Source organism: Cupressus sempervirens, chromosome 8, assembly GCF_028749045.1.
Source record: "Cupressus sempervirens isolate cs-2001-9-10 chromosome 8, ASM2874904v1, whole genome shotgun sequence".
In the NCBI taxonomy this organism is placed as follows: domain Eukaryota; kingdom Viridiplantae; phylum Streptophyta; class Pinopsida; order Cupressales; family Cupressaceae; genus Cupressus; species Cupressus sempervirens.
The window spans coordinates 794,607,261-794,631,391 of record NC_143125.1 but is presented as its reverse complement, the minus strand read 5'-3'; the positions used below and the strand labels follow the sequence as shown (position 1 = coordinate 794,631,391).

Sequence of the window (24,131 nt, the reverse complement as noted above, 5' to 3'; positions counted from 1 at the left end):
TGGAAAACCTTATTAGGGGAAAAACCACGGTGGGGATGGAACCTGCATAATGAACCATTAGAATAGGAATGTGCATGCATCCAAGAACACTTCCTAGAGCTAATTTGCTTAAATACAGAAAAAAAAAGGCTACAACCCAAAGGAGGATCGTTGCCTTATAGAAATTAAATGGACAACAATCCAAAAATCATGAAATAGATAATATCATCTTCAATATACCAGGTTTAGTTCCATTAAAGTAAAAATAAAGCACATCATATCTATGCCTCAATTGCAAATTCCTTTCATATCTCTTTGCACATCCTCGTCTACTCTCTCGTCGCATACTAAATTACAAATACATTTATCAATTAATATAATTTATCAACGACCCGAAGACCTGAACACATAAGCACCATAAGAAGAACAAAGCAAAACAGAAAAAGACAAAAGGGAAAGGAAGGGAAAGCAAAAAAAGGGGGACACACATTTTGCTGAACAAAATATTGGTATAGGTACAGAGAGCATAACAAGTAGAAGTTTTGAACATTTCTTTCACTGCACTATGGCCTTACCTAATCAAAAATAATTACGAGTATTTGAAGATCCTATTGTCCTTTCTTTTAAGAATCACTGAATTGGGGAAATACTAGCCAAAAAAAAATCTTGAAAAATAGGAAGAACAATAAATCTCATCGAACACCTCCCTAAGTTGACAAACCATTTGCAATTAAAAAGGAACTTTTACAATTCATTAAATGTCTGAAAATTGAAATGAAAAGGTCGGTGAAGCTGAAACAATATTTAATGCTGGAACTCGATACCACTTTATGAAACTACAACTTATATATTTAGAAATTTCCTTTAGAGGTTCCAATAATTCCTATACAAGACAGTGTGCATGCACTCCAAATCCATTACATAAGTCCGTTATAGTTGATAAGTCAGGTATGGTAGATTATGGATGATCTAAAGGAGTTTTTTTGTATTGAAATAATGCGGGAAAAATATTACAAAAGAGGGATATTTTTAAACATTCAAACAAGAAGAATGTACCACATCACTAAAAATCTGTCTAAAGAAACTAATTAGTCACCAAACTAAAACAACAGATACTAAAGGCCTACAGAAAGAGTTGTTCAAATCTAAACAGCAAGACAAATTACAACATAACTTGAAAGACTTTTCAGTTGTCTAGAACAGATGGCATCTTCTTTGCGTGGTTTAAGTAATTGGAGTTTGATCTTACCCAAAAGAAGGTTGCTCAAAAGCTTGATATGTGGTGACGCCCCGCAATTGAAAAGTGAGACAAATAGAAACGTGTTAACGCTATAGCATTTCTACTTTTTGATGAGCTAAATGACTAGGAAACACAGCCAAACATCTGCCTTTCCAGATATTGAGTAATTCAATATGCCTCAAAGAATCCGCCACCACATTATTCTGAATACAATAACCCAAAATTTCAGCTTTCCAACTCAAAACATGATTAAAAATCACAGGGAAATTATTGGCAATAGCCTTCCAATCCCAAAAAAGTGTATTTAAGAGTCATGATGTTGATAAAAAGGACATTCGATTGGTTGAATCGTCATACATTTCAGCACATTTGATTGGTTGAATCATCATGCATTTCCGCCTATCCCTGACAGGTAGTTTGAAATGTAGGATTCTTATTCTTTAAGCCAACATTTGAGGATTAGCCTTAGCCTTAGACCTTGGTATTTGGGCACTCAACTCATTCCATGTCTTTTCATGAAACTAGGAAAAAAATTCTGGTTCAGTTTTGGGTTAAGCAGCATATTTGGAATGAGGCTCAAATAAATTTTCTTTAAAGGGAACTAAGAAAGACATGACCAGTCTCTACAAAAATTGCATTGTAACAAGGTGCAAAGCTTCATAGTCAGTTCAGCTGGCACCAAAGATATGACAAAAATCAAAAACCCTTCAGACCTGTCTTTTAACTGAAACATAACTAGTTCGCAACATGTCAATGGCATGCCTTCTAGGCTTGTTTGATAGGTGTATTCTTAAATCTGAACCAAGTGTTTGACATTGGAAATCAAACTCAAACCCAATGTGACCTTTGACCACATAAATTTTATGAACCACAAAAAATATTAGCACCTGGCACATTATTTGTTTGACATTTCAATAGTTTGTAAGGTACACTAACATTTGTAAGACACAAGTCTTCTGAGAAAGCCATCAATTCCTGCTATTGTAACAAGTGTATTTAAGACTCAGGCAATCTCTCCTCTTTGTTGCTAAATTTATTCATAGCACTTTTGTGCTCTAATACTAATGTCAAGTCAAGATGAAAAAATTATGTTAATAACCCGAGGTGATGTACCAGCAGTATCAGACAATTACAGTGCTGTACCTAAATTTGAAGTGCTGAGAATTCATTTGGAGGTCTCTATCAGTAGCCATATAGCATACATTCCATTCTTCACCCACTTGAGTGCTGAGATTTCATTTTGAGGTCTCCATCGGCAACCATATTACATTAATCCATCATTCACCCACTTCTGAGTTAATCCAGGAAAATTTCAACACTGAAAACTTGTTTCCAGCTTCCATACCAGTACCATAACCATTGGCCCACTGGAACTGAATAATATCAATACTGCTGCTGCTGTCATATTGATTGCAAATCAGATCCAAGTGTAGTATAGGGTTACTTGAGGGTTTTGATGAAATTTTCAGCTTCACGGATGTAATCGACATTCATATTACAAGTTACAGATTCTGTTCCAGTTTGTATATTTTTTTTAAATATTAGTAAACATCAAAATATTACTAGGGAGACAATAAGGGGACTGATATCCCACAGTTTATCTCCATCTCTTCTCAAATTCTGACTGCTGGAACGAAGATGATTGTACACAATTGGCTGACATGGGATGGTTAAGCACTTTTAATTCTCATTTTCCATTTGCCTCAAGCTCTATCACCTGCACAATGAAAGCATTTGTCCACATTTTAGTAACCAACCACCTGCAAAACAAATGCATACCCTCCTCTACCCTTCTCTCCCTTTTATCTAAGAAAACCAAACAGAAGGAATAAGAAATCAAAGACAATCATTTTTTATTACTTTTGTACCTTGCAGATCAGTAGAAACTAATATTTTTTAATATTTGGCTCCTTGGCTATGTGCTAGCCAATGTGAAATACCTTTGCTATTGTTTCCATATTCATGGTAGGATAATATCATAATACCTTACCATAGGATAAATATGGCAATTTCAAGTCGAGCTTGCAACAAACTCATGTCCAATTCTTTCAAGCAAATAAAAGAGGACCAGCAATGACAAATTTCTTCAAGACTCAAATGGATTAAATGGAATAAACCTTGTATTCAAATATAAAGAGGAGATGGAGAAGGATTCAAGAAATGTGACCGTATATGTAAGAGAATAATTTCACACATTTAATCTAAAGACTACAGTTAAGTCTCATACCTGATTGGTAATGGACAAGAAGTTGATTTGACAGAGAAACTTGGCCAGTCACAATCATATCATAGAAATTACTACTAATGATATCTTGTACAGACGTTTTGAACACATTAATCTTGGCAGGCTCTCCTCAAGAGCTCCTTTGACCTTGCTAACCTTGAAGCTGTGCCTCCCAATCGAGTGCTGACCAAAAAGGAAACTGAATTTCATGCTCTCCTCCAGGGTTCCAGTACTTAGTTTTCCTTCCAGCTTCATTCAGAATAATTCTTAATCCTATTTGCAACATGTGATGTAAGGCACAATAGCTCTTCGTTCTACTAAAATTAGTCAATTTTTGATACATTGGTATATTTTTGTAATGTACCCGAAACCCAAAATAAAATTTTGCACACACAAATGTACTGGATTCTCATACCGATACTGGTATCCAAACCAGCAACTTAGCATATTAGAAATTTATAGGAGTTCATCTCCTATATTATAGGAGAGCTCCCATTATTACTCATAACAAACACTCACTGAAATAAATAAACCAAGACAAGTTAACAAATATTTTTGTACATATCCTAAAGACATTAATAAACCCGGAGATATTGGAATGATACAATATTTCTAACAATCATTGATTAATATACAATGGAACATGCATAGCCACCTCTAACATTCATTTATTGTGACTGATTTCAGAATGATGCAAAGGTAACGATAAGTAATTAACTGTGATTTGACAGCTCATTTTGTAATTGATCAGTTTGTTTCAGGATTTTATATCAATAGATAGTGTGATTCTAATAACCGGGAAAAGTGCACAATATCTTCAAGAAAGACGTGGATATTAAATGCCTAAAAGGCTTAATGATCCTTTCATCCAATATACCATGCAATTGATAAAGATACAAGATTGACAACTGTAAATGATAATAGTTCACTTCAAGAAAGCCTAAATCTGACATTGCTGATACAAATTAATGTCATATACCCCCAAAGCATGCAAAGAGAGTAAAGCATAAAAGCAAGACGTAGAGACTGAATGACTGAATTTGATATCTGGTGGACTGTAATTACTAATTACCACCCTTCTGTCTTTTTTTTTCCTGAAGAAATGTTAGCTTCAATTGTAAATGAAATGGATAAGAACTTCCTTTCCACTTTCTGATCATCCAAATCCTAGAATTCAGAAGGCAATGAATTCGCATGGACAACTCTGAAATGGTTCAGCCAACTAGACTCCTCTAAAAGTTGCCTAAAACACACACCCAAAAAAGAAATTCTGTAAACTGAAGTAAACACCACAAATCTACTCTTTAAAACACTACACAAATCTTTATTTTCTACAACTCAAAATCAATCTTCAACCTGCAACACAATGGCAATCACTGAATGAAACCACACAAATCTAGCCAGGGAGGTTTTCATCCTTGAAACTAGAAACCTTGAGAGGGTTTTCGTCCTTGAAAATTTGTGGAGAACCCGATTTCACTCACGAAACATATCAATATCATTCATAAGCATATCCTCCAAGTGAGCCCTGACACCTCCTTTTATAGCTTTTTGGATGGAAAACAACCAGTAACCAATTTAAAAAGAACCTGGTTTCATTCAGGCAACATATCAATATCATGCATTAGCATATCCTCCAAGTGAGCTCCAACACCTCCTTTTATAGTTTTTTGGAGGGAAAATAAACAATTAACCAATTTTAAATAATTCATTTATAACTCAAAGGGACCTTTTGAAATATTAAATAGAATTCCAGAGCAAAGCCCCCTCCTTGTCTCCTATACATTCACTTTTTTTAGGGGTACATAATCATCTTTATAAATATATAACCTTTATTAATTCAATATTCAAAACTGAAGCACAAAATTAAAATTCTTCCATCTGAGTTGCGGAAAGCACTGCAACAACATAAGACACCAACTTTGACCACACCATGACAAAATTGTAGTATGAAGATCAGACATAACCGAGTGACTTACTAAATGTCAGAAAACACTTCCTAAAGTGTCATGACATGCCACACTTCCAACTGAGCTCATTGTCATAACCCCAAGTCACTGTTGACCAACCTAAAGCACTTCAAAATATTTCCCAACTAAGAAGCTTCCAGGAAATCTCAGAAACTAGGCTAAAAGCTCAGAAGTCAATTATGTTCTAATTGGAGACATTGCATAGATATGTTGCTTTTGATATTGAAGATTTTCCTTCCTAAATCTCCTTTGTGAACAATCACATGCAAGCAAATACTACTAATGTTCTCTTGAACAACAGTCCTGAATATGTTAATAACAATTTTCAGATCTTCTAAGTAGCATATTCTCATTGAGCATAGAGGATCAGCAAGATTTGGGCTTTGCAACTTCTGCTTCAGTCATCTTTGTAATTTGATTCAATGTAATAAAGGTCATTTAAAATAGATGATGGGGCTCAGCAGATACCAGGATAATAATGTTACAATTAAAGAGACAGAAATAACAATTAGATGCAAATATAACTGACACCACAAAGGAATAAAGCACAGATAAGCAAACAGGCTACACAAAGATTTAACATGGTTTACCCAATCCTTGTGCTATGTCCACCAAACAGCAAGTCCAATATTACTATCCAGTGATTTCAACCTGATTAGAATCTGCAATCTCATGCAACTCAATATGGCCACAAGAAGCTACTAAATCATCATACATCATAAAATTCCTAACCCTAATCCATTTTATACAAGACTTATGCCACTTACAAAATTAGTGCTTGAATTTGTTGTCCAATAAAAAAATCCTCCCGACGTCTTTTACAATAGTAAATTCATTTTTTGCCTTAGGGGTGCTACCCCTTGACCCCACCCTGTATTGCAACAAGCACACCTAGGGCGCGACCCCAAGATCCCGCCTTAGGCACTGCCTCAAAACCCCCGTAGGGGGGGGGGTGGGGGGTTGGGGGAATTGCACTTAATTTTCTATAATCCCATGAGCAGTGCAGTTCTGAAATCACTTCCTTTAGAGACATGCTTTCAAAGAAATATATTCTGGTGGTATTTATTTTCTCCAACACAAGGCTCTTCAATTTCTACTCTAAGCTTTGTCGTGGCAAATGCAACATGCTTTCTCCAAGCTACATAGATGAATGCCCCATACATTTAAAATTGCCACCAAGATTTGTACTGAGATCCTAATAAAACACTTGACTCCACTTCCCAATTCCATGGATTTAAGAATCCGTCACAAGAGGGAACACAAAGACTAGTTCATAATTCAAAGTATTTTATATAGAAATGACAATGTACTTATAATCTCACAATCTACTCTCACGTTATGGCAGAATGCATATACCACTATTGTAAATTATGAGTAAGTGCAATACATTTCATTTCAATACCAAAATAGAGTGAAATGAATGTATATACCACTATTATAAATTATGAGTAAGTGTATTACATTTCATTTCAATACCAAAATAGAGTCAAATGTATGAACTAAGCCCGCATTTGTTCACATAATACCAACATACAATAAATGGAGAACCTAGCAATTTCCGCGATGGGAGGAATGAGTAGTTCGAGTGACCAGGTCTGGTCAACTCCACGTCCCATGAGGGCCTTTGTGACAGTCACTACCATCGAGTATTTCCAGCAACCCGTTTACTATGTTGTGAGAGCACGTATGCAGTTGTGGCCGTCTGGGCTTCTAACATCCACATTTGCTATCATACATTCTCCCTATACCATCTGGCACCTGCTATTTGTCCAACCCAATTCATTACGACCTGGTGTACTCAGTTCCCTACACAATCTCTACGTCTGGTTCTGAAGTTAAATTCTCTGATATCACTGTTGCCACCACCCGCAACTTCCTGTGCAACCCGTGGAATCGTTCACGAGTTTCTTCCTGTGTTACTAATGGCTCCTATCTTCTCATCAATTCTACGGTGAAAAGCAAGAATCCCACTACCACTACCTCCAAATGTTATAGTTTGCACTACTGTATTCAACAAACTTCTACTTGTATTAACAGAGTTCACCAGGCCCGTACCTGTTTTAGCTGAAGTTCTCTTGTTGCAGACCCAATACAAGCAATGTCTTTCCACACTATGTTCTTTCAAAAATAATTCACCAAGGAGCAGCTGGGGCTATGTCCAAATCCTCACACTTGCTTTTAAGGGGTTTTGTCCTTAAGAGCAACAGTCACATTTAAGCAACCTTGATATTTTGTTTAGAACAATATTATATTTCATGGTGGGAATCCCAATGTAGCTCCTTGCCTTTATAACCTCGATGTGAGGGGAAATACAAACAACTAGGCAATGTGGGATAAAAGCCAATTTTGTCTTTTAGTCACTTATGTTACTTTTGTCATAAAGTAACTTTAGAAATCAACTACATAAAATCAAGTGAATTACTATAGGAAGTTCCCACTTAAATAATCTCCCCAACGAAACCAAATAGAATCCTATGACTGACTGGCATCCTCAAAGTAAATGTCATTAGCCTGTCCGGATGGAAAGATAGACCAACAAGGCGCCATAAGGCCTAGCGTAGAGAAGGGGACATTACAATCCTCCCTTCCAAGGATTGCTTGCTCTCAAGCAATCTCAATGCCGGATGCTGCAAGATTGATTCGCCCTCTCAAGGGGCATCTTCATATGGCAAATCCTTCTAGCGAATTAGATACTCCCTAATGGACCTGTTACGTAGCTTCCTTTCAATCACCTCTGCTGGAACCAAAACTAGCTTGCCTTCCACATCAAGTAGGGGCAATCTAATGGAGGACACTATATGCTGCCCAATAACCTTTTCGAGGCAAGAGACGTGGAAAACATTATGAATTCTGCTATCATCTAGCAAGTCCAACTCATAAGCAACCTCTCCAACCCTCCGAGTAATGCGATAGGGGCCATAAAATCTAAGGTGAAGCTTTTTGGACCCACTCTTCTTCAAGGAGCTCTGCCTGTAAGGTTGGAGACAAAGGTAAACCGTGTCACCTAACTCAAAACTCCACTTTGTCCTACGACAATCAGCATACATCTTCTGTTGATTTTGAGCCTATAGAATGTTCTCCCAAAGAGATCTGAGAATGTCCTGTTGATCCTGTATCCAATCTCTAGCTAGCCGTACTCTGCAGTCCTGCAAGGCCAGATCTACGAATGACAGGGGTTCGGTAGCATAGAGAGCTTGAAACAAAGTCATCCGGATGGACATGTGATAGGAGTTGTAGCAATACTCCCCTAGATATAACCATTTAACCCAAGTTCTCTGTTGCCCCACTACATAATTCTGGAGATAACCCTCCACCCATTTGTTTACTATCTCTATCTGTCTGTCTGTTTGTGGGTGGTAACTCGTGTTGGGTGCCAATTCCGTACCTACCAATCGGAATAGTTCTTGCCAAAAACTGTTGAGAATTTTGTTGTCTCTGTCGCTCACAATGGTTTGAGGGAGACCATGTAGGCGAAAAACCTCTCGAAAAAATAACTCCGCTAGCTGAGAGGCCGACCAATCTAACGGTATAGCAAAAAACTGAGCGAACTTAATCAATCTATCCACAACCACGAAAATGGAATCTGTGTTGCACTCTTAGTAATCTTGTAATGAAGTCCATGGATATACTCTCCCATTTCTGTGCTGGAATAGGAAATGGTTGTAATAGTCCGACTGGAAACTCGTACTCTGACTTGTTCTATTGACAAGTCCAACATTCTCTGACATGCTGAAGGACATCATCCTTGAGGCCCTTTGTCATGTCCCCTCTCTAGTTTGACTAGCTAGCAGTGGTGGATAGAGACTCATATTGGATACTCAATGACCTAAGTTGATTCTACAGTGAGTTTGAGAGCTCGTCGGGGCAGTTCCTTAATTTTAGGGATTTTCCTAAAATTTAGGAGGTTGTGGCAATGATCAGATTTGAGGCTCTTCGAGACCAGTATATGGTTTCAATTTCAGGGTGACAAGGTATATAGCCTAGTTTCTAGGAGCAACCCTAGTTTTTAGGGATGGGATTGCTAGTTGCCCACGTTGCCCGACATCAATCACAGGCAGGTGTCAGGACTCGTTCATTGATTATTTGGTTGGTTTGGCTTCCCAATTGAATAAAAGGAAATATTTTTAATATTTCCTAAGTTTGTGTTTAAATAAATTAAAATAAAGCTATTTATATAGAGTATTGGAGTAATAAGGGGATTTTGGCTTCATCTCGTCAGGCAGGCCTATGTGTTATAGCTCATTGGAAAGGTCTAGAATTATTATAACTTATTTTCATCATCCGAAAACCTTTGGGCACCTAGAGTTATGTTATTTGAGGAAAAGGGTGTTTTTCCTATACATAAAGGCCTTTTAATTGAGAAGATGTCATTTTATAATAAAGGGAAAGGCATATTCTCCCTTTAGGGTTCGGTTGGCTTTGAGAGGGAGATAAAAGGAGACGTTGGCTCATTCTTTCATTATCTTTTACATCTTCATTCTTGATATTTGCGATTTTGCTCTAAGGAGAGATTCTAGAGGACTAGGACGCAACCCCTAGAGCCTGGCTATTAGGACGCAAACCTCAATAGATGGTTTCAGCAGCATTCTACAGTATTGTTCCAACAGTTGACAAAGATTGTTAAGTTCAGCATTTGGAGGTGCTTGTGCATTGCACGTTGAAGGTTTTGTTTGGCACGTTTGGATCTTCTTGCTGCCTTGGCATGACTGTAGCAGCCATATAGTTGCCTTTTAGCTGGCACATGATTTGTTGGTTGGCTTACGTCAGCCATCTTTTCCCTTTTGGTGCGTGGCTTGTCCATTCTTGCAGTTGGCGTCATCATTTTTTGTTTGTAAACACCTTTACTAGCATATTGATTACATATCTTCCCTGGTACAATTTGCAACTATTCTGGTTCACTGAATATTATATTATTTGCTATTGTTGTTAATTATTGTTATATTTGAAAAATGCAAAAAAAAAAAAAGAATCTTTCTACAACTTCTGTCTAATTCTCTAAGAGCACAAGGAAAGCACAGTAAAATCTATTATTTTAATTAAAATTTACAAAAGTTCAGTGAAAGCATCCTTATGGGATCTTTCACTCTTCCATAAAAACCTTTCCCTGACCTGCCTATAGGTTTTGAAGAAACTTGGGTGTCTGGCTGATGGTGCATCATGAAGAGTCTCCATAATTTTTCCATTGAGCTTAGACTCTGGTACGAGATAGATCCTATTCTTATAAAAAATACATCATTAATTACCTTGTACCTACTATCATGGAGCTGCCCATCCATGATCTAACAAGCTTCGAGTATTCTTAGAATACTCAACCAACAACTGGAACTTCTAATTTGTCGATATCTCGGAAATGGTACAACACTCTACTACTGAACGTCTCCTGGAAAGTGCATCAGTGACTATATTGTTTTTACCCTCGACATACTCAAAATCATAGGCCTAAACCTTACTGACCCACTTTTGTTGTCTTTCATTAAGACCTTCTGTTCTAAGAAGTATTGCAAACTATTGTGGTTTGTCATAACCATGAATTTGCCACCCACCAAGTACTATCTAAACTTGGCTAAAGTGTGCATAATGGCTAACATTTCCTTGTCATAGGTGGAGTACAATCTCTCACCATCCTTGAACTTTCAACTCTCATAAGCTATCGAATGCCTATCTTGCATCAAAACTATGCCAATTTCGCTTCCTAAAGCATCACACTCTAGGACAAAAGGGCGAGAGAAAACGGAAAGTGCCAAGCCCGGACATGTGCTCATCACCTCCTTGAGCTTATCAAAGGTCACCTCTGCATCAACTGTCCACCTGAATGCCCCTTTCTATGTGAGATCGGTGAGGGGAGTTGCTGTTTGAGAGAAGCCTCAAGCAAACCTCCTGTAGTAAGAGCAAAGAACGAGGAAGCCCCTCAAATCTGATACGTTCCTTGCAGGCAGTCAATCTAGGATTGCCTGTATCTTTTCCTGGTGTACCTTCACCCCCTCTGCACCAATCACGTGTCCACGGTAAAGAATCTCAGTCAATCCGAACTCACACTTCAACTCCTTCGCAAACAATCAATGCTCCTCCATAATGCTAAGCACATCATCTAAGTATTGCAAATGCTCCTCCCAAGTTCTGCTAAAAACCAGGCTATCATCAAAAAATACCAACACGCTCTTGCACAACTGTTTTCTAAAAATATGATTCATACATGACTAAAACGTGGCTAGCGCACCGGTGAGCCCAAATGGCATAACCAAGAACTCATAGTGTCCATAGTGACATTGGAAAGTTGTCTAATGCATATCCTCTTCACGAACCCTTATCTGATGGTATCGAGATCTAAGATCTATCTTTGAGAAATACACTGCCCCATGTAATTCATCTAGTGACTCATCAATGCAAGGATACGATACCTGTTCTTAATGGTCCTCTTGTTGGGAGCACGTTAATCAATACACATGCTAAGAGTGTCATCCTTCTTCACCAAAACTACCAAAGAAGCAAAGGGGTTGGAGCTAGGACTAATGTGCCCCATGTCTAAAAGTTCCTTAATCGTCCTTTCTATTTCTTTTTTATAGTGTCAGGGATGACAACAAGGAGAGGTAATGACGGGTTTGGCACCCTCCTCCAACTCAATGATATGCTCAAACCCTCTATCTAGGGGAATGCCCGGGGGTATGTCCTAAAAAACCCTCTCCAATTGAATGTCACCTCAAGTTGTTGTCCTGAACCTGATGTAGCTTTAGAGGAAATAAAACAGTGTGCTGCCCACTCAATGTCAGCATGCCTCATAATAGCCTCCATCTTGTGAGCTGAAATCAACCTAGGTTCACTCTCTGGCATGGCCTTGAGAATCACATGTCAGCCATCCTGTAAGAATTCTAGTTGCATCTTATCATGATCAACTGTGTACCTGCCAATAGCATGCAACCACTTGTTGACATTAAGGTCAATTTGTCTATCAGTGACTCAACACTTAGTCAAATTGATTACATTGCTACAAAGTTCTACAATTGCTACCAAGCTTATCATTCAATTTGCAATGTTAACCAAGTGATTCAGATGTTCCCAAGCTAAGTAGTCAGTTTGCAGTGTTTACTGAGCTACACAGCGTTTACCAAACTTCAGAAACAAAGTTCAGTGCAAACTAAGCATAGCAGAGGCTACCGAGCTAGTCAGTGGAAGTGAAGAAGATCGTAGTGTTAACCGAGCTCTGTAGTGTTAACCAAGTCCAACAATGTCTACTGAGCTCTCAAAGTTAACAAAGTGGATCTAGTGTTGATCGAGTCATGCAATGTCAACCTAGTGATCCAATTGCTACCAAGTTTCTCAGAGTTCACCGAGTCACACAATGTTGACCGAGTTAAGCTACTTGGAAGTGATTAGTATGGACCGAACTTCAAGTTCAACGGAGCGCCAAAGATTGTCGAGAGTTGACAGTATTTGTCATGTATCAGAACATCACTGAGTTTGTCTTCAAAACCCGAGTTACAACAGTTGGGCCAACTTTGTGGATTATGATGAAATTAGTATTGTAGCTGACACCAGTAAGTTGTAATTTGGATTGGTATATATGTCATGTATTTTATCATATCCAAATATGTATGTGAAGAGAATATGATGAGCAAAAGTGTGAATTGAAGAAGTCTACAAGCAGTATAAAGGACAAGTATTATCTATCTCAGTCAGGTGATCACTGTAATACAAGGAATCTCAACCAACAAATCAAAGTTGCAAATCAAAGATCAGCCACCGGTTCATCCTAACAGGTGCATCAGCCAAATCCTTTAACAAGGTAGACTTAACAATCTTTACTAAATCTCTTAACCGAATGCATACTTCATTGTATGTTTGTAAATCCTTTTACAGATGGACCTCACAGTCCTCATTGCTCTTAATAGGGCAGATCACCAGAAGTGGTCAATTGTAAGCCTTAACAGGTTAACTTTATACTACAGTATTAAAGCTTGTGGGTATCATCCCCACCCCAGTTTTACTTTCTAATTGAAAGGTTTATGGGTTACCATATCTTGTGTCAAATTGTTATGAATGTTTATTTTCTTTCATTCTTTCATGCATGCAATTAGAGCAAAATATTATATGAAGGATTAATTGGTGAAGTGAGATAAGATTTTATTGGTTCTTGATTCACCCCTCCCCTCTCAGTAACCTTGCCTGCCTTATATTACCAACACCACTGTCTTCCCAACATGGCGTCTAATCTATCCAAATCAACAACATAAAAATCTGCCTCAAGAAGAAAGTCATCAAAGTGAATAAAGTCATCAAAGTGAATCGGAAGCCCTGGCACTTTCCCTATGCACCTCAATCTCTCGCCTCCTCCCACTCTAACTTCGAACTCGTGTATGTCATCAATCTATAACTTCCTCTTTGAAACCCAGCGTGTGCTTATGAAGTTATGTAGCGCACATGTATCTAAGAGACACACAATACGCTGTCCTCTAACTACACCCTTCAACAAAAGGGGTGACCCGTGGGATTGCTAGAAAGGGAAGCTATGATAGGAGACTATCCTAGAGTGGTTTCCTTCTTCCTCTCTCTAAGAGGCTGCTCCCCACTTTCTTCCTCATCGCTGCTATCAACATTGTTGTCCCCCCGCTACTCATCCTCCTCTTCCGAGAGTACCTCAACATGTATTTTGTCTTTGCCAAGGCATCTGTGATCCGGTGTCCATGGCTCCCTACAAGTGAAACATAGCCTCTTCCTCCTGAGTTCATTCAGTGTCTCAAAGTCCAACCTGGGAGGGGTAGTCTTATGCTGGTTCTTGTTCTTCTGAAATCAAGTAGACCCCCTATAAGGTTTCTTAGGAGGCTGTAGTATCGAAGAAGGTGAATCTAGATCATGTGCGATCTTAATAGCATCATCCAAAGTGTTTGGTTTAAGAACCTTGACCAACCCTCTATATTTGTCCTGTAAACCCTCAGTGAACAACATTACCTTATGATGTTCTATCATATTCGAGACCATCACCGAAGTCCACTAAAACTCATCAAGAAATCATCTAGAGATCCACCCTATCGCAGCTACGCCAAATCCCTATAGTGGACAGCTTAGAGCTGAAAGTCTCCTAAGATGTAATGAGACCATGATCCTGGGTGACCAACCCATGATGTCACCAATCATATGCTGCCCCCTCTAAATGCATTGTGATGAATCTAATGGCTTCTATCTCCGACGTGGGCTTAAGTGTTAGGTAGGTGTCTACTTGTGAATCCAAGCTCTAGCAGACGTCTTACTGGTGCCATCAAAAATGGGGAGAGATAATTTGTTCATGGCATGCTTCAAGTCCCTATTCTGTGCCCTAGGCCTCCTATCTTGCTATGGTCTCTCTGTCTCCATTTTTTGATTCATGTATTGAACAAAAGTCAAATTATGTTTAATCTAATCAAGGAACAAATCCCATTCATCGTACTGTATGCGTGAATATGTGGCCTCTGCTAACACACACACTTCAACATGGTCATTGTATGCGGATTCATCTCGGAATGAACATTGGATTGTTCATCCGAAAATCAGCCTGCAAAGCGACCTGTTGCCTTCTATCTAAAGGGAATTGCTTGTTAGATATCCTCAGATTCGAGGTGTTTAAGCAACTAGACCCTGTAAGAACGAAGGATTTGAATGCAATTTAAGCTATATGAATATGCAAGTAATCTAGATGAAGTGCAAGCAATTAATCTAAGAAATAAAAGACATTAAGCTAAAAATGTATGCATTATTAAGCTAGATGAATTTAAACTAAGAATGCAAGATGTATGTAAAAATATGAGCAAATGTGAGTATGAATTCCAGCAGCGATTCGATGCAAATTCTCCAAATTCATCCTCTCAAAATGAAGAGATGAGGGTCCTTTTAAATAGACTTTCCTGGAATCCATCAACGGTTGAGATCGATTTCAATCAACGGTCAGGATTAAAGGTGAAGTTCAGTCATAAAGGGAGATTCCCAAATTAAAGGGAGTTAACAGATTTAATTTGAGTAAAATAAGGAGTTAACTGATTCAATTTGAGTAGAGTTAACTGATTCAATTTGAGTAGAAAAAGGAGTTAACTGATTTAACTCATTTTTGATCAATAGTGAACTGAAAATTTCCCTTTTTTAAACTGAAGAGAGATTTTGATGAAATATTTAATTTAATAAAATGAGATATGCTCTCATAATTACCTTTTCTATTTAATTAAATAATCTATTAATTAATTAGAGATACTTTTCTTATTTAATTAAATAACTTCATTTAATTAATTAGGAATGGCTTCCCATTTAATTAAATAACTTTGTTTAATTAATTAGAAGTACTCCATTTAATTAAATAATTTCGTTTAATTAATTAGAAATACCTTTCCCATAAATTAAATAATTACATTTAATTAATCAAGATAGGCATATTTATTAAATTAAATAAATTTAATTCCGTAGTACATTAGCCTTTAGGATATAATTTAATTTAATTAAAGTATAAATACTTAGTAATTAAATTAAATATTAATCAATAGGTTTAATGCGACTAACATGAGTACGTACTATAGGAATTAAATAAAAAATATGATGAATGCAGATTAGGGTCTTCTGCATCTGACAATTAAGCCAAGTAGCGAATAGCAGAATGAGAATTGCCTATTAGAATAGGTCTTTAAGATTGGTTAAAAATAGACCAGAATTGGTATCATGGCAATGAGCCAATTTTGGGGTATTACATTTTGCCCCTCTTTGAATGAATGTGCGAGCAGCACGTTCAATTCAAAGAAAATCAGAAAGTATGATGCAAAGATGAGATTGGTTCCGAAGTTGATGACACGGAGACCAATTGATAAGCTTTTAAGGACTATCTCTAGAACAGAGCTTAATCCTAAGAAATCCAAGTAGAGCACTTAGATACCTAAGATTGATAGCATTTAAAAGACTATCTCCAGAACGAAGCATAATCTTTAAGGATCCAGACAGAACATCTAGATACCTGAAATTGATAGCATTTAGAAGATTATCTCCAGAACGGAGCTTAACCTTCAAGGATCCAGATAGAACACCTAGATACCTAAGATTGATAAAAGATAACAAGGTCCAATCATGAGTCATAGAATCATCCCCAGAACGAGGCTTGATTCTCAGGAGTTGGGGTTTAGACTGTCCCAATACCTGTCTATCGAACTCTGAGAAGAGTTGTTATAAGGTTGATCAATTGATGAAAAGATAAGATAGATGGCAAAGATGCCAGATAGAAGGGAACAAGATGCCCCGAGTGATGAGATGCCCCAAGTGATAAGGACATAAGATGGGAACCAGATGCCCCAAGCAATAGGTATTTAATGATGTTTAATCATCTTGCCCCCTCGAGAGCGAAATCGAAAGATGACACAACAGAAATATGATTTGTAGTATATCATGAGATATAGAAGAAATTTGAGATTCAGCAGAATATAGACGAGACCAGAACGATCTGAAGAATAAAAAGAGATCAAAACGATCTAAAGAAGATTCAGGGTTGATTTGAATTGATTGCGAAGTCGCAAAGACCAAGTTTGACCAAAAGTTGACCAGATTTAGCCACAGTTGACTTTAAGTTGACTATTTTCAAAATGAATTTTGAAAATATGGAGAATGTAAAGTTGAAAGGATTCCAAGAATCACAAAGTATGAGAAAGATTTGGGCTGCACAAGCGTTCGATCGCGTCGGTCCCTAAAATTTTAAAATGCTTTTTTGAGGCTCTTAGGTGTGTCAGATTTTGAATTTGATCCCGAAAATGGATCCAGAATGGTCCAATTAGCCAGAGGTGTGATTTTCACGCAAATCCGAGCACTTTGAAAAATTTGGTCAACACCTATATAAGGGCCCAAAGGGTCATTTTCAATTCATTCGTGCTTTTGTCCTATAGTGATTTTGAGCTCTGATAGAGACATGGCAGTGAACGTGAGATATCATCGTTTTGAGCGCTCCAGACGACACAGTCGGCCAGCAAACTACGGACCACTGGTGAGTCGTCAATTTCCCATCTTCGTACTTTTGTTTTCACGCATTTTGAGGTCATTTATTGCACGTTTTAGAATTTTTTTTAGGGGTCAAATCTTTCTTCGCGCGAAACCGATCTTTTCTCGCGCGAAGGTCTTCTTTCTTCACACGAAGATTCAAGGCTGTCTGTTTCTTCGCGCGCGACGGTGAGGATCTTCACATGAGAGGCATTTGGTTTCGCACGAAGAAAGAGATTCTTCTCGCAAGTCGATTCGATTTTCGCGCAAAATCCTCTTTTCTCATGCAAAGATTGATTTCTTCACACGAGCCACTTTTTTCGCGCGAAGAAAGAATGTCTTCGCGCGAAACTTTATAATTTCGCGCGAGATTTCATGAATTTCACACAAAATTCCATGACAGTTTTGAATTTTGCACTTAAAATTTGCATTTTATTTCGTTTTGATGCGTCGTTTCGACTTGATACTGATCGTTTGTTTGTCGTTTTTTGTTGGTGTAGGAGGTCTTTGGAGACGTTGCATTTAGGTCACACCATCCGCCATATGGAGAGTTATTGCGGAGTTTGGATGACGCAAATCGGGCACACATTGCCCGATTGAGTTTGTTTTCTCTTTGCCGGATTCCAGCCGTGATGGTGAATCACGGCTTACTCACAGCTTTGGTAGAGAGTTTCCATTCGGAGACGAACACCTTTCACTTGCCGATGGGTGAGATGACTATCACACCAGAGGACATCTGGAGGATCTTGCGGATTCCTTTCCACGGTGCTCGGGTGGTTTATGATATAGTGCCTCGATTAGGGACAGAGGCACTATCCATTGTATTCGGGAGAGAGCTACCAAGAGGCAGGGCCATTAGCTGGGATGAGTTGATGCATACTTATGGACCCACTCACAGGTTGGCATCCGTGCTAGGTATATTCTTGAGCTGCTTCCTATGTCCTGACAGGGGACAGCATGGGTTGGAGTGTGGATGGGGTGTCATGCTTCGCAGGATGCTGAAGGCACCAGAGATCTTTGGGTGGGGTCAATGCATGTTGGCCCACCTTTTCCATGAGATACACGAGGACGTCTTCCATGAGAAGAAGACCATGGCAGCGGGTGTATATGTATTACAGATCTGGGCTTGGGAGCATCTCCCTGTATGTAGGCTGATTTTTGAGGATGCCCGGGAGCCTATGGAGCCCTACATATGCAGATATCGAGGGCATATCACCCAGGCCCACCTGGGTAAGACTGAGCACTGGCGGACTCATCTTGATGACCTAGTGTCCGTTGTATGGCGATCGTGGAGAGAGACAGAGGACTGGGATGACACCCCCAAAGAGCTGCCATGGATGTTTAGTTCTCGACCTCTAGCGGGCAGGACAACATCAATGATTGAGAGATTTGTTATCTCACGAGTGTGGCAGCAGTATGGCTGACCACAGGACATTTCACCTGAGTACTGTGCCTATGCCAAGGTGCAGAGGGATATTGAGCGGGGATGGCCTCCATGGATGGATCCAAGGCGATCCATGATAGATATCCGCAGTTTAGCTGTTGTTCAATGGGACTACCTGCCAGAGGTAGTAGATGCAAGGATGACGCCTGCATATCAGGCATTTTTGATCAACCATCCATTCCCACGTTTTACAGATCCAATGGGGATGGCAGGGCAAGTAGAGAGACAGGCACCTCAGCAGCAGCAGGCACAGCCACAACCACCAGTTCAGCCACAACAGCAGTCATGAGTCCGACACCGGGTTCAGCAGATGTTGATTCCCCCACGTCAAATGGGATCAGACCCAGGTGCCGAGGGTAGTGGGAGTGGACAGGGCCGACGCCGCAAGCAGAGGACAGAGGAGGAGGCCCCTCAGCAGGAGGCTCCTCAGCAGCAGGTTCCTCAGTAGCAGGTGCCACCACAGCCACAAGCACCACCACAGCAGCAGGCACCTGAGATGCTTGATGAGGATATGCTGGATCAGCCGGTAGGTGGGGTACAGGATGTGGTACAACGGTACCGGGAGCGGGTTCGTGCAGCCTCCCGACAATTGGGAGAGTTGCAGATTGCAGTAGCAGTCCGGGATGCGCAGCTAGTGGAGAGATAGCGAGAGACAGATCGTCAGAGGCAGCGCGCGGAGACTGCAAAGCGGAGGCTGGAGCTGGCGCAGGATGAGATCCGCTTCCAGTCTGCTCGAGCTGTGTATTACTATGCCGCATACACCAGCGCCGTGCCAAATGAGACATTGCAAGTTCAGTGATTCTCTCAGTACGCGCGAGAGTCTGGAGGCACACGACCTCCTGTCAGGTCAGATATGCCACCACCACCTCCGCCACTTGCTGCCCCTGCTCCTCCTGCTACTCCTGGAGGCGAGGGTTCGAGAAAGAGTTAGACGCTCTATGCCTGATTTTTTATTTTGATCCCTGGCTATGTATCGATTGGTGTGCCAGCACCACATGTATCATTTTTTATCGATTGTGCTCGAGTAGCGCCCATTTTTGTACTGACCCATTCTTTGATATATATATATATATATATATATATATATATATATATATATATATATATATATATATATATACGAGATTTTGAGCAGAGTATTCCTGTGTACATGTCATTGTCTGTTTAGTTTTGCTTTGATGTACATGAGATGTATGTTGTACTTAGATAGAACGCATATGTATGAACTGACATCTTACATAGTGTTGCGTGTTTTTGACAGTCACAGGTATTCCATTGATGAGCGTGAATCGACGAACCAAACGCTTGTGCAACCGTGGAGGAATCTGATGCATGTGGAATATGAACAAAATTACCATCGAATTGCGTGCTAATGCAAATGGAGTATGTAATGCAAAAATATGTTAAATGCAAACCTAGGTCTAGTTACCAAGCCTCAATACTTAATCACTGGATATAAAATAAAGCTTGTATGTTATACAATTTCCACTGACATTGCAATCATGAAAATATGAATATAACATACGTTATTGGGTTGTCGGGATTAAATGTAAGCATTTGAGGCACAAGAAGCCAGAATGACCAGAACATTTCTCCCTTTTAATGTAGCAAGTTAACATAAGCATCAGAGCATAAATGCATAGGATGACCTGAATGTTGCTTGCATGACAGGCACACCAAACACACGAGAGATCCCTCTTATGCTAAGTATTCAGTATTCATTCTGTCCGCAACGACCCTTGCGTTCGTAACCTGAGACAGAAGTGTGCTAGATATACTCGCAGTGACCCATACGTTCACTTAGCAGGACGAGTATCAATATTTACTGTAGCATGAAGAGTTTACTCCAACAAACAAGGAGAAGAACCAACATTATTGATGTATTCGTATAAAAGGAGTCGAGGTACACACGGCCATCCAATACGAGATAGAGGCTCTTATAGCGAACACCCCTCTTATAGGAATATATCAACTTATTGGAACTAAACCGCAAACAGAAAGCAAAGAAAAAGATCATGCCCCCAGTCATTACTTCTCTAGTCGAAGATGACATCATCAAGTTGCTCGAAGGGATATGATAAAGAAAAATAAAGCAAACAAAGAAAATGCTCAGCATATCCAAACAAGTATATAATTTTTTTGAGTTCAATGTTTTCGGGATTGATGTCAAGTGTCAATGTCCAGAACATGTTTGAAAGAAATCTCTTCAGTAGGGTGACGACAGTAGGTAGACGCAGTCAAAACGACTGGTGACTGAGGTGAAAGAGGAATCTTGACGATGAAGAACTTAAAGAGGACTAAGCGACAATAGACAGACACAGCCAGGACGACTGGTGACTGACGCAAAAGAGATCTTCCGTAAAGGAATCTTGAGACATGACCCGAGCAACGGTAGGCAGACAGCTGAAACGACTGGTGACCATTGTGAAAGAGATTCTATGAGGAGAAGCTCGAAAAGAGTGACACCAACGATAGTAGGCAGACGCAGTCAGAACGAATGGTGACTGTCGCGAAGGAGATTCTATGAGAATCTCGAAAAGAGTGACACTAGCGACAGTAGGCAGACACAGTGAGGACCACTGATGACTGTCACAAAGGAGATTCTATGAGAATCTCGAAAAGAGTGACACTAGCGACAGTAGGAAGACACAGTAAGGACCACTAGTGACTGTCGCGAAGGAGATTCTATGAGAATCTCGAAAAGAGTGACACTAGCGACAGTAGGCAGACACAGTGAGGACCACTGGTGACTGTCGCGAAGGAGATTCTATGAGAATCTCGAAAAGAGTGACACTAGCGACAGTAGGCAAACACAGTGAGGACCACTGGTGACTGTCGCAAAGGAGATTCTATGAGAATCTCAAAAAAAGTGACACTAGAGACAGTAGGCAGACACAGTGAGGACCACTGGTGACTGTCGCAAAGGAGATTCTATGAGAATCTCGAAAGTAGTGACACTAAGGGGGAATGCCCCCGAGCTGTGACGACTCAATCCATGGATACATGAGCAGGAAGCGGGAAAGCGAAAGCGACCGTACAGAATAGCCAAAAGATATGCTGCAAGGTGAGGCATTGGGAACAAGAGGCCCCTGTTTACCAAGTTTTCACCTTCTTGGCAAGTTTTCTCTTTTTTCAATTTTTTTTTTTTTAAATTTTATTTTGGACTTTTTTTGATTTTTAGATTTTTTTCAGGACATTTAGATATGTACAGAGAGCTTGCTGAGATCAAATCAACTGTAAAACCGCTTCAGGTGGAGAGTGTTCATAGGCTCTTTAAGCACTTCTCCTTCGGTTGTGGAAAGCTAATAGGCGCCAGATCCATATACTACAGTAATGATGTAAGGACCTCGCTAGTTTGGTTCAAACTTTCCCTTTTGCATTCGTTGTTGTTGATTCTTAGGGTTCTCTCTCAGGACGAGGTCACCTAGTTTGAAGTCACGTGGTCTAATTCTCCTATTGTAGCTTCGTGCCATTCTTTGTTGATATGCTCGTAGATGATCACAGGCCACTTGTCGTTATTCATCTAGTAACACAAGCTCTTGAAGCCGACCTATCCTATAGTCATCATCAGTGATAAGGCCTTCCATGGAGATTCTCAAGGTAGGAATCTCAACCTCTATTGGAAGCACATCATCCGCCCCATACACCAACGCAAAAGGAGTCGTGCCCGTTGGAGTTCTAATGCTTGTCCTATATGCCCACAGGGCTGGATTGATCTGGAGATGCCAGTCTCTCCCTGACTTACTGACTGTGCGATGAAGAATTTTGAGGATCGCCTTATTGGATGCCTCAGCTTGGCCATTACCCTAGGGATAATAAATGGAAGACCAATGTTGTGTAATCTTGAATTTCTTGCACAGTTCCTTGAGGTCTTTATTTTTGAACTGTCCTCCATTGTCAGTAATGATTAAGGACGGTATACCATATCTACAGATGATGATGTTTGTGATAAAAAGCGCTACAGTTTTGCCATCAGCAATTGTGAGAGGGACTACCTCTACCCATTTCGTGAAATAGTCTGTAGCGGTGATAATGAACTTATGTCTGGGTGAATCTGCCCCACCAAGTCAAAGGCCCATTGTTGAAATGGCCATGTTGTAGTAGAGGTAATCAGCTCTTTGGCTGGAGCGTGAATGAGATTCCCATGTAGCTGACACTGCTTGCAGGACCTAGCATATTTAACAACTTCTTGCTCCATTTTAGGCCAGTAGTAACCAGCACGAAGGAGTTTGCGAGCTAGTGTCAGGCCATTGGAATGAGATCCGCAAATGCCTTCGTGAACGTCAATTAGTGCGCGTTTGGACTCGTCAGGTTCTAAACACCTGAGTGTTCCGTCGAGACCTCTCCTATACAAATCGTCAGCAATAATGACAATGTGAAGCGTTACGAATTAGGTAACGTTTCTCATTCCGGGTCCGACCTTCCGGAGTGGTTTGATTACGAAGGTAGGAATAGATGTGATAGTAGTGGGATGATTCTTGTCCTATAATAGAACAGATCATCTTGAAATCAGGTGTGTCATAGGCTGGGTAGTGTAACGCCTCCACCAAGAACTCGTGTCGGAGATCATTTTCTGGCATTTGTAGAAGGGAGGCCAGAGTGGCCATGGCGTCAGCCACTTTATTATCTGTGCGTGGAACTTGTTGGAAGGTGATGTGTGCAAAATATTTCGTCAAGTCATCAACCATGCGTTTGTAAGGAATTAGTTTTTCATCCTTTGTTTGATACACATCATTTACTTGATTGATGACAAGCTGAGAGTCACCGAAGATGTCCAACTAATCTACTCTCCATTCAGCTGCAATTTTCATACCATTGATCAAAGCTTCATATTCAGCAATGTTATTTGTACAAGGAAATAGAATCTTGTACGCTTTGGGCAATGAGTATCTCTGTGGTGTGATGAAAAGTAATCCAGCACCTGATCCTTGTTGTGTGAAGGACCCATCGAAGAACATAACCCATGTATGGTGAGTGAGTGTTAGAATTGACTCATCTGAAAAATCAATGTTTATTGGTAGAAGACTCTGTATGGGTGCCTCGGCCAACTGGTCTGCAATTGCCTGTCCCTTTATAGCTTTGCATTCAACATATTGGATGTCAAACTCACTTAGTATCATGACCCATTTAGCCAATCTTCCTGTGAGAGCTGCCTTACTGAGCAAGTACTTTAATGGGTCTATTTTAGCCACAAGCCGTGTAGTGTGGGCAAGCATGTAGTGTCTCAACTTTTGGGAAGCAAAGACAACTGCCAAGCAAGCTTTCTCAATAATGTTGTAGTTTTTCTCATAAGAGACCAATGTTCGG

The 24,131-nt window shown here is 39.8% G+C and overlaps 1 protein-coding gene across 1 annotated transcript in view; it reads right to left on the bottom strand.

The window, feature by feature from the left end:
• Positions 1-2,078: 2,078 nt before the first annotated feature.
• The window catches only part of LOC149544792 (uncharacterized), an 84,346-nt gene continuing 62,293 nt past the window's right edge, over positions 2,079-24,131 (bottom strand). Inside the window, exon 4 of the mRNA XM_089795366.1 lies at positions 2,079-2,936. The gene's annotated coding sequence lies outside the window, so the exon portion shown is untranslated. The remainder of the gene's footprint in view (positions 2,937-24,131) is intronic.